The sequence below is a fragment of the Marmota monax genome, unplaced genomic scaffold (genome assembly GCF_021218885.2).
Source record: "Marmota monax isolate L192 unplaced genomic scaffold, Marmota_monax_Labrador192_F-V1.1 WCK01_AAM20220418_F8-fsc00354, whole genome shotgun sequence".
Lineage (NCBI taxonomy): Eukaryota > Metazoa > Chordata > Mammalia > Rodentia > Sciuridae > Marmota > Marmota monax.
The window spans coordinates 850,229-871,092 of record NW_026692876.1 but is presented as its reverse complement, the minus strand read 5'-3'; the positions used below and the strand labels follow the sequence as shown (position 1 = coordinate 871,092).

At 37.2% G+C, this 20,864-nt stretch overlaps 1 protein-coding gene across 1 annotated transcript in view; it reads left to right on the top strand.

Moving 5' to 3' along the window:
• Faah2 (fatty acid amide hydrolase 2) overlaps nucleotides 1-20,864 on the top strand; it is a 114,884-nt gene that overhangs the window by 93,088 nt on the left and 932 nt on the right. The window lies entirely within an intron of this gene.

The following is a 20,864-nucleotide window of genomic DNA, read 5'->3' as shown; positions in this document are numbered from 1 at the left end:
TATGTTCATGCCAAATTATGCCATTATACATGAGCTCTCTTATTGATTTTTTTGCATTACAATTCTTAATACATCTTTATACCACCATTTATCATATCTCTGTATGTATATAAGGTATGTTGACACAAAATTCACATCTTCATACATGTATTTTGTATAATGATAACCATCTCCTTCCACCATTCTTGCTGTTCCCCTTCTCCCTCCCTTTCCCCCCCACCCCTATTCCCTATCTAGAGGTAATCTTCCTGCCCTGCTCTCCCTCCCTTCCCCACTTTGAGCCACCCCAATTATATCAGAGAAAATATTCAGCATTCGTTTTTTGGGGATTGGTTAAGTTCACGTAGCATAATCTTCTCTAATGCCATCCATTTCTCTGCAAAAGCCACGATCTTATTTTTTTAATGCTGAGTAATATTCCATTGTGTATAAATGACACATTTTTCTTTATCCATTCATCCCCTGAAGGACATCTAGGTTGGCTCCACAGTTTAGCTATTGTGAATTGTGCTGCTATAAACATTGATGTGGCTGTGTCCCTGTAGTGCTGTTTTTAAGTCCTTTGGGTACAGTCCGAGAAAAGAAATAGCTGGGTCAAATGGTGTTTTCATTCCCAGATTTCCAAGGAATCTCCATACTGCTTTCCAAATTGGCTGCATTAGTTTGCAGTCCCACCAGCAGTATATGAGTTTACATTTTCCCCACATCCTCGCCAACACTTGTTGTTTGTCTTCATAATGTCTGCCATTCTTACTGGTGTGAGATGGTATCTTACAGTAGTTTTGATTTGCATTTCTCTGATTGCTAGAGATGATGAGCATTTTTTCATATATTTGTTGATTGATTGTATATCATGTTCTGAGAAGTGTCTGTTCAGGTCCTTGGCCCATTTATTGATTGGATTACTTGGGTTTTTTTTATTGTTGTTATTATGTTGAGCTCTTCATATACACTAGAGATTAGAGCTCTGTCTGATGTGTGAGGGGGGAAATTTGTTCCCAGGATGTAGGCTCCTTATTCACTTCACAGATTATTTCTTTTCTGAGAAAGAACTTATTAGTTTGAATCCATCCCATTTGTTGATTATTGGTTTTAATTCTTGTGCTATAGGCATCTTATTGAGGAAGTTGGAGCCTAGCCCCACGTGATGAAGATTAGGGCCTACTCTTTCTTCTATTAGATGCAGAGTCTCTGGTTTAATTCCTAGATCCTTTTTTTTTAATTTTTTTATTGTTGGTTGTTCAAAACATTACAAATTTCTTGATATATCATATTTCACACTTTGGAGGAAAGGAAAGGCAACAGAACACAACAGACACTAGTATGGCAATATGTAAATCAATGGATGTGTAACTGATGTGATTCTGCAATCTGTATATGGGGTAAAAATGGGAGTTCATAACCCACTTGAATTCCTAGATCCTTGATCCATTTTGAGTTAACTTTTGTGCATGGTGAGAGATAGGGATTCATTTTCATTTTTTTGCATATGGATTTCCAGTTTTCCCAGCACCATTTGTTGAAGATGCTATCCTTTCTCCAGTGCATGCTTTTGGCAACTTTGTCTAATATGAGATAGTTCTAGTTTTGTGGATTAGTCTCTGTGTCCTCTATTCTGTACCATTAGTCTACCAGCCTCTTTTGGTGCCAGTACCATGCTGTTTTTTGTTACGATTGCTCTGTAGTATAGTTTAAGACCTGGCAAAGCGATACCACCAGTTTCACTCTTCCTGCTTAGAATTACTTTAGCTATTCTGGGTCTCTTATCTTTCCAGATGAATTTTATCATTGCTTTTTCTATTTCTATGAGGAATGCCATTGGGATTTTGATCAGAATTTCATTGAACCTGTATAGTGCTTTTGGTAGTATAGTCATTTTAATAATATCAATTCTGCCTATCCAAGAGCAAGGTAAAACTTTCCATCTTCTAAGGTCTTCTTCTGTTTCTCTCTTTAGGGTTCTGTAGTTTTCATTGTATAGATCTTTCACCTCTTTTGTTAAGTTAATTCCCAAGTATTTTTTTTTGAGGATATTGTGAATGGGGTAGCTTTCCTCATTTCCCTTTCAGAGGATTTGTCACTGATATACAGAAATGACTTTGATTTATGGATGTTGATTTTATATCTTGCCACTTTGCTAAATTCATTTACTAGTTCTAGAAGTTTCCTGGTGGAGTTTTTTGGGGTCTTCTAGGTATAGAATCATATCATCAGCTAATAGTGCTAATTTAAGTTCTTTTCCTATAGTTATTCCTTTAATTTCTTTCATCTGTCAAATTGCTCTGGGGAGTACTTCAAGAACTATGTTGAATAGAGTGGTGAGAGAGGGCATCCCTGTCTTGTTCCAGATTTTAGAGGGAATGTCTTCAATTTTTCTCCGTTTAGAATGATGTTGGCCTGAGGCTTAGCATACATAGCCTTTACAATGTTGAGGTAAGTTCCTGATATCCCTAGTGTTTCTAGTGTTTTGAACATGAAGGGGTGCTATTTTTTGTCAAATGCTTTTTCTGCGTCTATTGATGATCATATGATTCTTATCTTTAAGTCTATTGATGTGATGAATTACATTTATGGATTTCTGTATGTTGAACCAAACTTACATCTCTGGTATGAATCCCACTTGATCATGGTGCACAATCTTTTTGATATGTTTTTGTATTCAATTTGCCAGAATTTTATTGATGATTTTTTCATCTATATTCATTAAAGATATTTGTTTGAAGTTTTCTTTCTTTGAGGTGTCTTTGTCTGGTTTTGGAATAAGGGTTATATTGGCCTCATAGTGTTAATTTGGAAGTACTCCCTCTTTTTCTGTTTCCTGAAATAGATTGAAGAGTATTAGTATTAGTTCTTCTTTAAAGGTCTTGTAAAATTTGGCTATATATCTTTCTGATCCTGGGATTTTCTTTTTTTGGTAATCTTTTGATGGCTTCTTCTATTTCCTCACTTGATATTGTTCTGTTTAAGTTGTATATATCATCCTGACTCAATATGGGAAGTCATATGATTCTAGGAATTTATCAATGCCTTCACTATCTTCTATTTTATTACAGTATAAGGGTTCAAAGTAATTTCTAATTCTCTTCTGTATTTCTGTAGTGTCTATTGTGATATTGCCTTTTTCATCCCGTATGCTAGTAATTTGGGTTCTGTCTCTCCTTCTCTTCATTAGCATGGCTAAGGATCTGTCAATCTTATTTATGTTTTCAAAGAACCAACTTTTAGTTTTGTCAGAATTTTCAATTGTTTCTTTTTTTCAATATCATTGATTTCAGCTCTGATTTTAATTATTTCGTGCCTTCTACTGCTTTTGCTGCTGTTTTGTTCTTCTTTTTCTAGGTCTTTGAGATGTAGTGTGAGGTCATTTATTTGTTGGCTTTTTTTTAAAGAGAGAGAGAGAATTTTTTAATATTTATTTTTTAGTTTTTCAGAGGACACAACATCTTTATTTTATTTTTTATGTGGTACTGAGGAATCAAACCCAGCACCCAGTGCATACCAGGTGAGCATGCTACCACTTGAGCCATATCCTCAGCCCCAGCTTTTTCTTCTTTTAAGGAATGAACTCCATGCAATGAATTTTCCTCTCAGTACTGCTTTCATAGTGTCCGAGATTTCGATATGTTGGGTCTGTGTTCTCATTTACCTCTGAGAATTTTTTAATTTCCTCCTTGATGTCTTCTGAAACACATTGTTCATTCAGTAGCATATTGTTCATTGTCCATGTGATGTAAGAAATTTTCTTCCTTATTTTATTGTTGATTTCCAATTTCATTCCATTGTGATTGGATAAAATGCAAGGTAGTATCTCTACTCCTTTGTACTTACTAAGAGTTGCCCTATGGCATAATATATGTTCTATTTTTGAGAAGAATCCATGTGCTGCTGAGAAGAAAGCGTATCTGCTTGATGTTGGTTGATATATTCTATATATGTCAATTAAGTCTAAGTTATTAATTGTGTTATTGAGTTCTATAGTTTCTTTATTCAACTTTTGTTTGTAAGATCTGTCCACTGCTGAGAGAGGTGGGTTAAAATCACCTATGATTATTGTGTTGTGGTCTATTTTGACTCTTGAACTTGAGAAGAGTTTGTTTGATGAACATAGTTACACCATTGTTTGGGGCATCTATATTAATGATTTCTATGCCGTGTTGGTGTATGGTTCTCTTGAGCAGTATGTAGTGTCCTTCTTTATCTCTTTTGATTAACTTTGGCTTGAAGTCTACTTTACTGGATATGAGTATGGATGCCCCTGCTTATTTCTGTGGTCCATGTGAGTAGTATGATTTTTCCCAACCTTTCACCTTCTGACTGGAGCCTTTTATGAACAACAATATGACAACAAATTGAAAGACAAAAGAAAAGGTAATTTTTGGAAAGATAAAAACTACTAAAATTAAATAATAAAAAATCTACAGAGATCAGTAATTACTAGTAAGACTGATTCAGTAATAAATGTCTCCCAGCAAAGTCCAGCACATGAAACAGTTTTAATGCTAAATAATCCCACTTTTAATGAACTAATGACAAATCTCAAACTTTCAAATAAGGAAAAATGAGCAAAGTCTTTTAAGTTCATTCTATGAGGACAGGTTTACCCAAAGCAAAGACACAAGAGAAAACAAAAATTTAACACTTGACAGTAAGATAAACTGTAGAGACACATAAATTCAGAAACTTTGAACATAATAAGAATTACTATGGTAGAAACACACCATCTTGCTGCTGCAGGTGGAAGCAGTGGCTGCTACTTTGGCTGTTGAAGAAAGGGTAAGCACAAATACTTAGAAAAGCATGGCAAAAAAATGGCCTGGGAGAACCTGTGGAGAAGCAAGAGACACTATTTTTTTTGTTGTTCTAATTAGTTATACATGACAGTAGAGTGCATTTTGACACATCATACATAAATGGAGTATAACTTCTCATTCTTCTAGTTGGATAACTTGTAGAGTTATATCAGTCATATAATCACATGTACAAATAGTGTAATAATGTTCAGTTTATTCTACTATCTTTCCTACCCCCATGCCCCATCCTCTCCCTTTACTCCCCTATGTCTAATCCAAAGTACATCTATTCTTCCCTCTTATTGTGAATTACCATCTGCATATCAGAGAAATCATTCATCCTTTGTTTATATAGGATTGTCCTATTTCACTTAGCATGATGGCCTCTAGCTCCATCCATTTGTCAGAAAATTCAATAATTTCATTCTTTGAGTAATTTTTCATTGTGTTTGTATACCACATTTTCTTTATCCATTCATCTGTTGAAGGGTATAGTTGCTTCCATAGTTTAGCTATTGAGTTGAGCTGCTATTAATATTGATATGGCTGTGTCACTATAGTATGCTAATTATAAGTCCCTTGGATATAAACCAAGGAGTAGGATAGCTGGGTGAAATGGTCGTTTTATTCCAAGTTTCTGAGGAATCTGTGTCCTGCTTTCCATATTTGCAGTCCCACCAACAATGTATGAGAGTACCTTTTTCCCCATATCTTTGTCAACATTTATTGTTGCTGTGTTCTTGATAATTGCCATTCTGACTGAGGTGAGAAGAAATCTTATAGTAGTTTTGATTTGCATTTCTCTGATTATGAGAGATATTGAATAGTTTTCCATATATTGTTGATCAATTGTATTTTTTTGTTCTGTAAAATGTCTGCTCAGTTCCTTAGCCCATTGGTGATTGGGTTATTATTATTATTTTGGGGGGTTTAGGTTATTTAGGCTGTTTATATATCCTGGAAATTAATGCTTTATCTGAGGTGCATGTGGTAAAGATTTTCTCCCATTCTGTAGGCTCTCTGTTCATGTTATTTATTGTTTTCTTTGCTGTGAAGGAGAATTTTAGTTTGATTCCATTCCATTCATTTATTCTTTTTAAAAATTGTTTTGTAGTTGTAGATGGAAAGAATGCCTTTATTTTATTTTTTAATTTTTATGTGGAACTGAGGATTGAACCCATTGCCTCATGCATGCTAGGCAACTACTCTGCCTCTAAGCTACAGCCTCAGTCCCCATTTATTGATACTTGATTGTACTTCTTGCACTTTGGGTGTCTTGATAAGGAAGTTGGTTGCTAAGCTGATATAATGGGGATTTGGGCCTACTTTTCCTTCTGTTAGGTGCAGGGTCTTGTTCCAGTGCCTAAGTCCATTATTCACTTTTTAAAATTTTTGGTTTTTGATTGTAGATGGGCACAATACCTTTATTTATTTATTTTTATGTGGTGCTAAATATTGAACCCAGTGCCTTACATGTGCTAGTCAAGTGTTCCACTGAGCTATAATCCCAGCCCACCTTGATCCTCTTTGACTTTTCTAAAGGGTGAGACATTTTGAAATATATGGGTTTTCAATTTTTCCAGCAACATATGTTGAAGAGGCCATTTTTCTCAAATGAATTTTTTGGCATATTTGTCTACTATGAGATAACTGTATTTATGTAGGTTTGTCTCTGTGTCTTCTATTATGTAACATTGATCTGCATGTCTGCTTTGTTGCCAATACTATGCCATTTTTGTAATTATGGCTCTGCAATATAATTTAAGGTCTACTACTGTGATGCCTCCTGATTCATTTTTCTTGCTCAGGATTGCTTTGGCTATTCTGGGTCTCTTATTTTTCCAAATGAATTTAATGATTGCATTTTCTATTTCTATGAAAAACATCATAGGATTTTTACAGGAATTATATTAAATATGTATAACCTGGGGAGATCGGGAAGATGGCGGCGAGGGGAGTACATTGCCCCCGTGTGCTGCGTCACTGTGTGGGAGTATGACAAGTCAGGACGGCTAAAGGCTATCTTGTTAGGAATTTCCAGCAATAGTGGGGTGCTCCGGAACCTGGAGGAAGGATTTCCATCGCACGAGGATCGGCTACGGGGACTCAAACGCGAGAGATTTGTCGCGCGGAGGGTAACACTGCTTATTCAGCAAATCGCCCTGCGGCTAGAGTCTGCAGCGCGCGCTGGGAAACGAGGAGATAGCGACGCAGGGATACAGCGCTGCAGTTTCTGCCAGCCGTGCAAGCACCGTACTCAGGGCTGAATTCTGGGTTCGAGACGGGGGAAGGAAGCGGTCCATTTCGGTTCTCCACACCGGTCAGACCACAGAGGAGGCCAGTGGCCACCATGTTGGAGAGCTGACGTCACCATCCCAGTTTTCGACTGACCGCAGCTCATTCAGCCATAGAACAGGTAATTTCAGGCTGCCATTTGCCTGCGGCTTGCGGACAGATTGCTCGGGCTCAGTGCCTGGGTGCTTCTTAGAGCCTGCTCTTATCAGAGCATACACCGAGCACGGAGCGGCCGAGTTCCGGCCCTCGGAACTGCCCTGGCCCAGGGCTAAGGAGCCAGTGGAAACTGCTTCTTGGAGCCTGCTCTTATCAGAGCATACACCGAGCATGGAGCAACCAAGTTCTGGCTCCCGGAACTGCCCTGGCCCAGGGCTGGGGAGCCCGCGGAGGCTGCTTCTTGCAGCCTGCTCTTATCAGAGCATACACCGAGCACGGAGCGGCCGAGTTCCGGCTCCTGGAACTGCCCTGGCCCAGGGCTAGGAGCCCGCGGAAACTGCTTCTCGGTCCGGGTCCTGCTGAGGGCCGGTCAGGACTCACCTGTTGCTTTGGTTGCCCGGCAAGGGGAACGAAATGCTGCCATTCGCATAGGATACCAACATGGCAGAGATCTGATGTCATCAGAAAGCGGCGGAGGAGAGAACTTCATCAATACCAGCGGTGACAGAAACAGTTGGTCTCCTGGTAGGGGGGGTGAGGCACAGACACCCGAGTCTCTCTCGATTTGTCGTCGAGCCAGAGGGGAGGAGACGGGCCGCCGCCAGCACCCGGAGCAGGCCCAGCGGCTCACCGGCGTGGTGATCGCGTGACCCCAATTGGAGAGGGGGCGGAGCGGAGCCGCCACCCGCGCCCGGAAGGTGGGCAGACCCGCGACCCGGTGGTACATGGGCGTGGTAGGAGAGGCAGGGCAGAGCCGCTGCCCGCGCCTGCAAGGTAAGCAGACCTGTGACAGACTGGCGGGTCAGGCCCAGCGGCCTGCCAGCGTGGTACACACATCACCCCAACTGGAGTAGGGGCAGAGCAGATCCTTGGCCCGAGCTCGGATCAGGCCCTGCCGGTGTGGTGGTCACGTGACCCCAATTGGAGTGGGGGCAGAGCGGAACTGCCACCCATGCCCACAGGGTGAGCAGACCTGTGTCCAACCTGCAGATCAGGCCCAGCAGTCCGCAGGCATGGTAGGAGGGGCAGGGCAGAGCCGCCGCCCGCGCCTGCAAGGTAGGCAAATCTGCGACAGACCTGCGGATCAGGCCCAGGAGCCTGCCGGCGTGGTACACACGTCACCCCAATTGGAGTAGGGGCAGAGCAGAGTTGCCGCCCGTGCCAGGAACAGGCCCAGCGACCTGCCGGCGGGGTAGTCACGACACCCCAATTGGAGTAGGGGCAGAGCCAAGCCGCCACCCGTGCCTGAAAGGTGGGCAGACCTGCGACCGACCAGCGGGACAGGCCCAGTGGCCTGCCGGTACAACAGACACGTCACCCCATTTAGAGTAGGGGCAGATCAGAGACGCCGCCCTCGCCTGCAGGGTAGGCAAACCTGCAACCGACCGGCGTATCAGGCCCGGTTGCCTGCAGGCGTGGTACACTCGTCACCCCAATTGGAGTAGGGGCAGAACAGAGCCGCCGCCAGCGCCCAGAACAGGCCCAGTGACCTGCCGGCATGGTAGTCACAACACCCCAATTGGAATAAGGAGAGAGCAGAGCCGCCGCCCGCGCCTGCAAGAAAGAAACGCAAGCAGTATGAAAAGACAAAGAAAGAAAGGACCACAAGCAATGCAGGTCAACGCAACTTTAGAAGAGGTAACAGCTGCAGCAGATGGAATGTCAGATAAAGAATTGAGGATATACATGCTTCAGATGATCTGGAGTATCAAGGAAGACATTAGACAGCAAAATCAGATAATGAAAGATGACTTCGACAATGAAGTACACAAACAAATCCAGGAAGCAAAGGATCAACTATACAGGGAGACAGAGGTTATAAAAAACAAACAAACAGAAATCCTAGAAATGCAGGAAGCAATAAACCAACTTAAAAACTCAATGGAGAATACTACCAGCAGAGTAGAACACTTAGAAGATAGAACATCAGACAATGAAGACAAAGTATTTCAACTTGAAAAGAACATAGACAGCTCAGCAAGACTGTTAAGAAACCATGAGCAGAACATCCAAGAAATATGGGATAACATTAAGAGACCAAACTTAAGAGTCATTGGGATACAGGAAGGTACAGAGCTCCAAACCAAAGGAATGAGCAGTCTATTCAATGAAATAATACGAGAAAACTTCCCAGACTTGAAGAATGAGACAGAATCCCAAATGCTAGAAGGCTACAGGACGCCGAATGTGCAAAATCATAAGAGATCCACACCTAGACACATTATAATGAAGATGCCCAACATACAGAATAAGGAGAGAATTTTAAAAGCTACAAGAGAAAGGAAGCAAATTACATTTAGGGGTAAGCCAATCAGGATAACAGCTGATCTTTCAACACAGACTCTGAAAGCTAGAAGATCCTGGAATAACATATTTCAAACACTGAAAGAAAATGGGTTCCAACCAAGAATTGTGTATCCAGTGAAATTAAGCTTCAGGATAGAAGATGAAATTAAAACCTTCCACGATAAACAAAAGTTAAAAGAATTTGCAGCTAGAAAACCATCTCTTCAAAACATCCTCAGAAAAACATTACAGGAAGAGCAACCCATATCTCAATAATGACCCTAAATGTTAATGGCTTAAACTCACCAATTAAGAGACACAGGCTAGTAGAATGGATCACAAAACAAGACCCAACAATATGCTGCCTACAGGAGACACATTTGATAGGAAAAGACATACATAGGTGAAGGTGAAAGGTTGGGAAAAATCATATCACTCATATGGACTTCTGAAACAAGCAGGAGTGTCCATACTCATATCAAATAAAATAGATTTCAAGCCAAAGTTAATCAAAAGGGATAAAGAGGGACACCACATACTACGTAAGGGAACCATACACCAACAAGACATAACAATCATAAATATTTATGCCCCAAACAATGGTGCAGCTATATTCATCAAACAAACTCTTCTCAAGTTCAAGAGTCTAATAGACCACCATACAATAATCATGGGAGACTTCAACACACCTCTCTCGCCATTGGACAGATCTTCCAAACAAAAGTTGAATAAGGAAACTATACAACTCAATAACACAATTAATAACCTAGACTTAATTGACATATATAGAATATACCACCCAACATCAAGCAGTTACACTTTTTTCTCAGCAGCATATGGATCCTTCTCAAAAATTGATCATATATTATGTCACAGGGCAACTCTTAGACAATATAAAGGAGTAGAGATAATACCATGCAGATTATCTGATCAGAATGGAATGAAACTGAAAATCAACAATAAAAGAAGGAAGGAAAAAGCATACATCACTTGGAGAATGAACAATAGGTTACTGAATGATCAATGGGTTATAGAAGACATCAAGTAGGAAATTAAAAAATTCTTAGAGATAAATGAAAACACAGACACAACATATCGGAATCTATGGGACACATTGAAAGCAGTTCTAAGAGGAAAATTCATTGCTTGGAGTTCATTCCTTAAAAAAAGAAAAAAACAACAAATAAATGATCTCATACTTCATCTCAAAATCCTAGAAAAAGAAGAGCAAAACAACAGCAAAAGAAGTAGAAGGCAAGAAATAATTAAAATCAGAGCTGAAATTAATGAAATTGAAACAAAAGAAACAATTGAAAAAATTGACAAAACTAAAAGTTGGTTCTTTGAAAAAATAAACAAAATCGACAGACCCTTATCATGCTAGCAAAGAGAAGAAGAGAGAGAACTCAAATTACTAGCATACGGGATGAAAAAGGCAATATCACAACAGACACTTCAGAAATACAGAAGATAATAAAAAATTATTTTGAATCCTTATACTCCAATAAATTAGAAGATAGTGAAGGCATCGATAAATTTCTTAAGTCATATGATCTGCCCAGATTGAGTCAGGAGGATATAGACAACGTAAACAGACCAATATCAATTGAGGAAATAGAAGAAACCATCAAAGGACTACCAACTAAGAAAAGCCCAGGACCGGATGGGTATACAGCAGAGTTTTACAAAACCTTTAAAGAAGAACTAATACCAATACTTTTCAAGCTACTTCAGGAAATAGAAAAAGAGGGAGAACTTCCAAATTCATTCTATGAGGCCAATATCACCCTGATACCTAAACCAGACAAAGACACTTCAAAGAAAGAAAACTACAGACCAATATCTCTAATGAACCTAGATGCAAAAATCCTCAACAAAATTCTGGCGAATCGGATACAAAAACATATCAAAAAAATTGTGCACCGTGATCAAGTAGGATTCATCCTTGGGATGCAAGGCTGGTTCAATATACAGAAATCAATAAATGTTATTCACCACATCAATAGACTTAAAAATAAGAACCATATGATCATCTTGATAGATGTGGAAAAAGCATTCGACAAAGTACAGCATCCCTTTATGTTCAAAACTCTAGAAAAACTAGGGATAACAGGAACATACCTCAATATCGTTAAAGCAATCTATGATAAGCCTCAGGCTAGCATCATTCTGAATGGAGAAAAATTGAAGGCATTCCCTCTAAAATCTGGAACAAGACAGGGATGCCCTCTCTCTCCACTTCTGTTCAACATAGTTCTAGAAACACTGGCCAGAGCAATTAGACAGACGAAAGAAATTAAAGGCATCAAAATAGGAAAAGAAGAACTTAAATTATCACTATTTGCAGAAGACATGATTCTATACCTAGCAGACCCAAAAGGGTCTACAAAGAAACTATTAGAGCTAATAAATGAATTCAGCAAAGTTGCAGGATATATAATCAACATGCATAAATCAAAGGCATTCCTGTATATCAGCGACAAATCCTCTGAAATGGAAATGAGGACAACCACTCCATTCACAATATCTTAAAAAAAAATAAAATACTTGGGAATCCACCTAACAAAAGAGGTGAAAGACTTATACAATGAAAACTACAGAACCCTAAAGAGAGAAATAGAAGAAGATCTTAGAAGATGGAAAAATATACCCTGTTCATGGATAGGCAGAACTAACATCATCAAAATGGCGATATTACCAAAAGTTCTCTATAGGTTTAATGCAGTGCCAATCAAAATCCCAATGGCATTTCTTGTAGAAATAGAGAAAGCAATCATGAAATTCATATGGAAAAACAAAAGACCCAGAATAGCAAAACAATGCTAAGCAGGAAGTGTGAATCAGGCGGTATAGCGATACCAGACTTCAAACTATACTACAGAGTAATAGTAACAAAAACAGCATTGTACTGGTGCCAAAACAGGCGGGTGGACCAATGGTACAGAATAGAGGACACAGAAACCAATCCACAAAACTACAACTACCTTATATTTGATAAAGGGGCTAAAAGCATGCAATGGAGGAAGGATAGCATCTTCAACAAATGGTGCTGGGAAAACTGGAAATCCATATGCAACAAAATGAAACTGAATCCCTTTCTCTCGCCATGCACAAAAGTTAATTCAAAATGGATCAAGTAGCTTGATATCAAATCAGAGACATGCCGTCTGATAGAAGAAAAAGTTAGCTACGATCTACATTCGGTGGGGTTGGGCTCCAAATTCCTCAATAGGACACCCATAGCACAAAAGTTAATAACTAGAATCAACAAATGGGACCTACTCAAACTAAAAAGTTTTTTCTCAGCAAAAGAAACAATAAGAGAGGTAAATATGGAGCCTACACCCTGGGAACAAATCTTTACTCCTCACACTTCAGATAGAGCCCTAATATCCAGAGTATACAAAGAACACAAAAAATTAGACAATAAGAGAACAAACAACCCAATCAACAAATGGGCCAAGGACCTGAACAGACACTTCTCAGAGGAGGACATACAGTCAATCAACAAGTACATGAACAAATGCTCACCATCTCTAGCAGTCAGAGAAATGCAAATCAAAACCACCCTAAGATACCATCTCACTCCAGTAAGATTGGCAGCCATCATGAAGTCAAACAACAACAATTGCTGGCGAGGGTGTGGGGAAAAGGGTACACTTGTACATTGCTGGTGGGACTGCAAATTGGTGCAGCCAATTTGGAAAGCAGTATGGAGATTTCTTGGAAAGCTGGTAATGGAGCCACCATTTGACCCAGCTATTCCCCTTCTTGGTCTATTCCCTAAAGACCTAAAAAGAGCATGCTACAGGGACGCTGCTACATTGATGTTCATAGCAGCACAATTCACAATAGCAAGACTGTGGAACCAACCTAGATGCCCTTCAATAGATGAATGGATAAAAAAAAATGTGGCATTTATACACAATGGAGTATTACTCTGCATTAAAAAATGACAAAATCATAGAATTTGCAGGTAAATGGATGGCATTAGAGCAGATTATGCTAAGTGAAGCTAGCCAATCCCTAAAAAACAAATGCCAAATGTCTTCTTTGATATAAGGAGAGTAACTAAGAACAGAGTAGGGACGAAGAGCATGAGAAGAAGATTAACATTAAACAGGGATGAGAGGTGGGAGGGAAAGGGAGAGAGAAGGGAAATTGCATGGAAATGGAAGGAGACCCTCAGGGTTATACAGTGGAGGGGGTAGAGAGAGAGGAGGGGAGGGGAGGGGAGAGGAGGGGAGGGGGGATGGTGGAGGATGGGAAAGGCAGCGGAGCACAACAGACACTAGTATGGCAATATGTAAATCAATGGATGTGTAACTGATGTGATTCTGCAATCTGTGTATGGGGTGAAGGTGGGAGTTCATAACCCACTTGAATCAAAGTGTGGAATATGATATGTCAAGAAATTTGTAATGTTTTGAACAACCAACAATAAAAAATTAAATAAAAAAAAATAAATAAAAATAAATCTGTATAACCTTTTTTGGGTAGTAGGCCCATTTTGATATGTTAATTCTGCCAATCCAAATGCATGGGAGGTCTTTCCATCTTCTAAGGTTTTCTTCTGTTTCTTTCTTTAGTGTTTTATAGTTTTCATTGTAGAAGTCTTTCACCACTTTTGTTAAATTGATTCCCACATATTTTTTGAGACAATTGTGAATGTTGTATTTTTACTAATTTGTGTTTCAGTTGATTCATCACTGATGTATAATGTATAGGAATGCAATTGATTTATGTATGTTAACTTTATATTCTGCTACCTTGATGAATTCATTTATGAGCTCTAGAAGTTTTCTGGTGGAGTTTTTGTTGTTGTTGTTGTTGTTGTTGTTGCTGTGTTTTCCCCCAGGTTTTTTTCTAAATATAGAATCGTGTCTGGGCAAATAGGAATAGTTTCAGTTCTTATTTTCCTATTCTTATCATTTTGATTGCTTCTTCTGTCTAATTGCTCTGGGTAGAGTTTCAAGGATGATATTGAATAGAAGTGGTGAAATGGGGCATCCTTTTCTTGATCAAGTTTTTAGAGAGAATGTTTTCAATATTTGTCCATTTAGAATGGTATTAGCCTTGGAGTTTTGCATATACAATTTTTACAACATTGAGGAATGTTCTTGCTATCCCTAGTTTTTCTAGTGTTTTGAACATGAAGGGATGCTGTACTTTATCAAGCTCTTTTTCTGCATCTATTAAGGTGATCATATGATTCTCTATTGAGATGCTAATATGGTTCTTGTCTTTAAACCTATTGATGTGATGAATTATATTTATTGATTACCACATGTTAAACCAACCTTACATCACTGGGATGCACCCCAATTAATCATGGTGCACTACTTTTTAATATGTTTTGTATGTGATTTCTCAGTATTTTAATGAGAATTTTTGCATCTTTGTTCATTAGGGTTATTGATCTGAAGTTTTCATTCCTTAATGTTCCTTTGTTTTGTTCTGGTATCAGGGTGATACTAGCTTAATGAATGAGATTGGAAGAGTTCTCTCATTTTTCATTTCATGGAATAATTTGAGGAGTAGTGTTGTTAATTTTTCTTTGAAGGTCTTGTAGAATTCTGCTGTGAATCCATCTGATCCTGGGCTTTTCTTGGTTGGTAGGCTTTTGATGGCATCTTATATTTCATTGTATTAAACTGATCTGTTGAAATTGTGTATGTCCTCTTGATTCAGTTTGGGTACTCATATGTCTCTAGAAACTTATCAATACCTCCAGGATTTTCTATTTTATTGGAGAAAAAAATTTTAATATATTTTCTGTCTATCATCTGTACCCCAGTAGGGTCCATCAAGATATATCATTTTTCATCACAAATTTTAGCAATTAGAGTTTTCTCTCTGTTTATGTTCATCAGTGTGCCTAAAGGTTTATCAATTTATTTTCTCAAAGAACCAACATTTTTATCAATTTTTTGTTTCTTTTGATTTCATTGATTTCAGCTCTGATTTTAATTATTTCCTGTCTTCTGCTTTTTGTGTTGATTTATTCTTTTTTTTCTAGCACTTTGAGATGTAAGGTAAAGTCATTTATTTATTGACTTTCTGTTCTTTTAATGAATGAGCTCAACACAATGAACTTTCCTCTTAGCACTGCCTGAATAGTGTCCAGAGATTTTGATATGTTGTATCACTATTCTCATTTACTTCTAAGTATTTTTTCATTTCATCTCTGATTTTTTCTGCTATCCATTTTTTATTCAATAGCATATTATTTCATCTTCAGCTGTTAGAGTAGCTTCTATTTTTATTCTATTATTGATTTCTAGTTTCATTTCATTGGAATCTGATAGAATGCAGAGTATTTTCTCTATTGTTTGTATTTGCTAAGAGTTGCTTTGTGGCATAAAATATTGTCTATTTTAGAAAATTATCTGTGTGTCGCTGAAAAGAAAGTGTATTCAATTTTTAATAATTAAATATTATATATATATATATATATATATATATATCTTTTAAGTCTAAATTATTCATTGTGTTATTTAATTCCATAGTTTCTGTGTTTAGTTTTTGTTTTTAGGATATATCCAGTGGTGAGAAAGGTATTTCAAAGTTACCCAGTATTATTGTGTTGTGGTCTATTTGATTCTTGAATTTGAGAAAGGTTTGATGTCCTTAGATGCTCCATTATTTGGGGCATGAATCATTACAATTGTTATGTCTTGTTGATGTATAATTCCTTTTAGCAGTATGATATGTCATTTTTTCCCCTTCTGATTACCTTTGGCTTGAAGTCCACTTTATCTGATATGAGGATAGAAACCCTTGGTTTATTAAATGATCCATGTTTGCAGTATGGTTTTCCCCCATCCTTTCACATTCAGTCTATAGATGTCTTTTTCTATAAGGAGAGTCTTCTGGAGACAGCATATTGTTGGGTGTTGCCTTTTAGTACAATCTTCCAATCTATTTCTTTGAAGGATGAGTTTAGGCCATCAATGTTCAGGGTTATTGTTGAGATATGATTTGTATTCATAGTCATTTGATTAATTTAGAGTTTTTAATTTGAATCAGTTTCTCTCTTGATTGACTATTACTTTAGTGTAGTTTCTTTGCTGGTTTCCACATTTTTTTCATTTCATCTTCATGGAATATTTTGTTGAGAATGTTCTGTAGTATAGGCTTTCTAGTTGTGAATTATTTTAACTTTTGCTTATCATGGAAAGTTTTTATTTCATTGCCAAATTCGAAGCTTAATTTTTCTGGATATAGAGTTCTTTTTGGCATCCATTTTCTTTAAGAGCTTGTTATATATTATTCCAGGTCCTCCTAGATTTGAGGGTCTGGGTTGAGAAATCAGCTGAGATCTGAATTGGTTTTTTGGTATTCATAATCTGATATTTTTCTCTCATAGCCTTTAAAATTCTATCTTTATTATGTATGTTAGGCATTTTCATTATAATATTTTTTAGTTTATGTCTCTTATAATTCTGTGCATTTGGGTCCTGAAAGCCTCTTGTATTTGGGTTTTTTTATTTAATTCTTTAGGTTTCAGAAATTTTCTGACTTTTTTATTGAAATAATTGTTTATTTATTTGGTTTGTATTTCCATCCCTTCATCTGTCCCAATAGATCTTTAATTTGGAATTTTCATTTATTCCATAATTCTTGAAAGTTCTGTTCCTGATTTCTTAACATCTCTTCATGGTCAACTCTGTTTTCAAGATTATATTTTTTTCTTCATTGCCTGAGGTTTTATCTTCCAAGTTGTCTAGTCTGTTCATGATACTTTCCATTGAATATTTATGGATTTTTGTTTTGTTTTGTTTTCTTCCTTTTGAAGATTCCTACTTGTTTTTCTTTCACATTTTCTGCCTCTTTATTTAATTGATCTTTAAATTGCTGTATTTTATCTCTGATTTCACTCCTTATACCATCCTTTACTTTTTAAATAAGTTTAATTTATATTGGGGATGATAGTTTGGTGAAAACCATGGCTATTCTACAAAAAATGCAATACAGATTTAGCAAATTCCATTAAAATTCTAATGATGTTCTTCATAGAAATTGAAAAGCAGTCCACAAATTCATTAGGAAAAAAGAGTTCCAGAATAGCCAATGCAATTCTTAGTGAGAAAAGTGAAGCAGTAGTCACCACAATACCAGACCTTAAATTATTGTAAAGTGATATAGTAACAAAAACAGCATGGTATTGGCACCAAAACGACATAAAAACAATGCAGTAGAAAAGGAAACACAGAGACAAACCCACATATATACAGTTATCTCATAATAGGCAAATGTACCATAAACATACATTGGAGAAAAGACAGCCTCTTCAACAAATGGTGCTGGGAAAACTGGAAACCCACATCTAGTAGAATGAAATCGAACCCCTATTTCTCACCCTGCACAAACTCAGCTGAGTGGATCAAGTACCTAGGCAATAGACCAGAGACCCTCTACCTACTGGAAGAAAATGTAGGCCCAAATCTCTTCCATGTCAGCTTATGAACTTACTTCCTCAACAAGACTCCTAAAGCAAAAGAAGTAAAATCAAGAATCAATGAATGGGGTGCTGGGGTTGTGGCTCGGTGGTAGAGCACTTGCCTAGCGTGTGTGAAGTACTGGGTTCAGTCCTCAGGACCAAACAAAATAAATGAAGGTATTGTGTCCATATACAACACAATATTTTTTAAAAGAATTAATAAATGGGATAGTATCAAACTAAAAAGCTTCTTCTCAGCAAAGGAAACAATCAAGAATGTGCAGAGAAATCCTGCAGAATGGAAGAAAATCTTGGCCATCTGCTCCTCAGATAAAGCATTAGTCTCTAGGATATACAAAGAGCTCAAAAACACTTAACACCAGTAAACAAATAATCCAATCAGCTAGTCCATTTTAATTGGAAAGTTCAATATGATTATATTAAAAGTTATAATCAATATTGTTGTTGTTGTTTTGGTGGGGGTACTGGAGATTGAACTCAGGGGCACTCAACCACTGATCTACATCCACATCTTTATTTTGTATTTTATTTAGAGTCAGGGTCTCACTGAGTTGCTTAGCATCTCTCTTTTTCTGAGGCTGGCTTTGAACTTGCAATCCTCATGCTTTACCCTCCAGAGCTACTGGGATTATAGGTGTGCACTACCACACCTAGCTATTGTGTTAATTTTTATCATTTTATATATCCTTTGCTATTTTCTTCCTCTCCTCCTTTTAATCTTTGTTATTGGGTTATTTTATGTATTGATAGTTTTATTATTTCTCTAGTATGTGTTCTCTAGCAAGTTTTATACTTTATTATGTTTTCATCATGATAGTTGTCATACTTCCAATTTTTATTTGTTAGATTTATTTTTTGTTCTAGGGATTGAACTCAGAAGTGATTTGCCACATTGAGCTACGTAACCCCTCCTACTACTACTACTACTACTACTACTACTACTACTACTACTGTTATTATTATTATTATTATTATTATTATTATTATTATTATTATTTATTTTGAGACAGGATCTCACTGAGTTGCTGAGGCTGGACTGGAATTTGCTATCCTACTGAATAAAACCATCCAATTGCTGGAATTATAGATGTTTGCCACCATACTCAGCTTACTTCTACTTTTTGATGTAGACGTCCCTTAACTATATTCTGTAATGTAAATATGGTGATTATTTCAGATTATACTTATGCTTATTTTTTTCTGCTTTTCTATGCTATCTTAGCTGAATATAATGTTCTTAGTAGGCCGGTTTTTTTTTTTTTTCCTTTTAGAGATTAAACTATATCATTCCATTTTTACTAGCATATAAGGTTTCTGACGAGAAGTCTGCTGTTATTCTGATTGTGCTTTCCTTACCTGGGGCTTGATGCTTTTCTATTGCCATTCTTTAGAATTCTCTCCTTATCAAATGACATTTCACAGATTGACTGCGATATGCCTTGGTGAGGACTTTCTATGTTTGAACCTAAGTAGGGTCCTCAAATCTTCCTGGACCTGCATGTATATAATTTTCCCAAATCTTTAGAAGGCTGCTAGCATTGGGGTTAGCATATATAGCTTTTACAATATTGAGGTATGTTCCTACTATCCCTTATTTTTCTAGTGTTTTGAACATGAAGGGGTGGTATTTTTTTCAAAAGCTTTTTTTCTGCATGTATTGAAATAATCATGTGATTCTTGTCTTTAAGTATATTGATACGATGAATTATGTTTTTGATTTCTGTATGTTGAACCAACCTTGCAACACTGTGATGAACCCCATTTGATTGTGGTGCACTATCTTTTTAACATGTTTTGTATGCAGGTTTCCAATATTTTTTAAAGAATTTTTGCATCAATGTTTATTGGTGATATTTGTCTGAATTTTTTTTCTCTGATATGTTTTTGTTTATTATGGAATATTTTTATTTCATCTTCAATTCTGATGGGTAATTTTTTTTGGATAAAGTAATCCTGCTTGACACCTGTTTTCTTTTAGGGTTTGGTATATATTGTTCCAAGCCCTCCTGACTTTGAGGGTCTAGGTTGAGAATCAGTTGAAATCCTAATTGGTTTACCTCTAAATATAACCTGCCATTTTCTCCTGTTGCTTTTGAAATTATATCCTTATTCTGTATTTTAGACATTTTCATCTTTCTTTGAAGGATTCCAGAATTGAGCGAAGTTGAATAGTTTTCTCCAACTCTTCCCACCCCTCATAGAGGGGTGATGTGGTCAAAGTGAAACAATTTTTCTTGCCCTCTAATGTGGCTTTTCTTAGTTATGTTGTCCAAACAGGTTTCTCAGCCTCTTTTAACTTCAGATATATTAACAAATATTCTTATCCATGAACACTTGCTGCATGCGTTTTCTTGAGAAGCACTGAAGCTGGAGAATTCTATTCTTCCATCTTGTGAAATTACCCTTTCTACTGTTCTTGCAATTTTTGATACAGGTTCCAAGACAATTCAATGAAAAAATAATAATCTTAAACCAAAATGATACTGGGAAAACTAGATATTCAGATGCTAAGAATAAAGTTGGACCCCTACCTCAAAGCATATGCAAAACCTTATTTAAACTGAATCAGATGCCCAAATTTAAAGGGTAAAACTTTAAAATATTTAGAAAAATACATGAGTTAATCTTTTATCCGTGAGTTAGTGAGAGCTAGGAATAACCAAAATAGGAAATCAATAGAGATAAAAAACAGATTAGTGCTTGCTAAGAGTTCGGGTAGTACAGAAATGGTAATTAGTAAGAAGTTATTTTGGGGATGAATATCTTAGGATATGGTAATGATTGCATCACACTCTAAGTTTTTTTGACAATTATTGAGTTCTATATTGGAAAGTGAAATCTTAGTTTATGTAAATTATTCTGCAGTATAGATT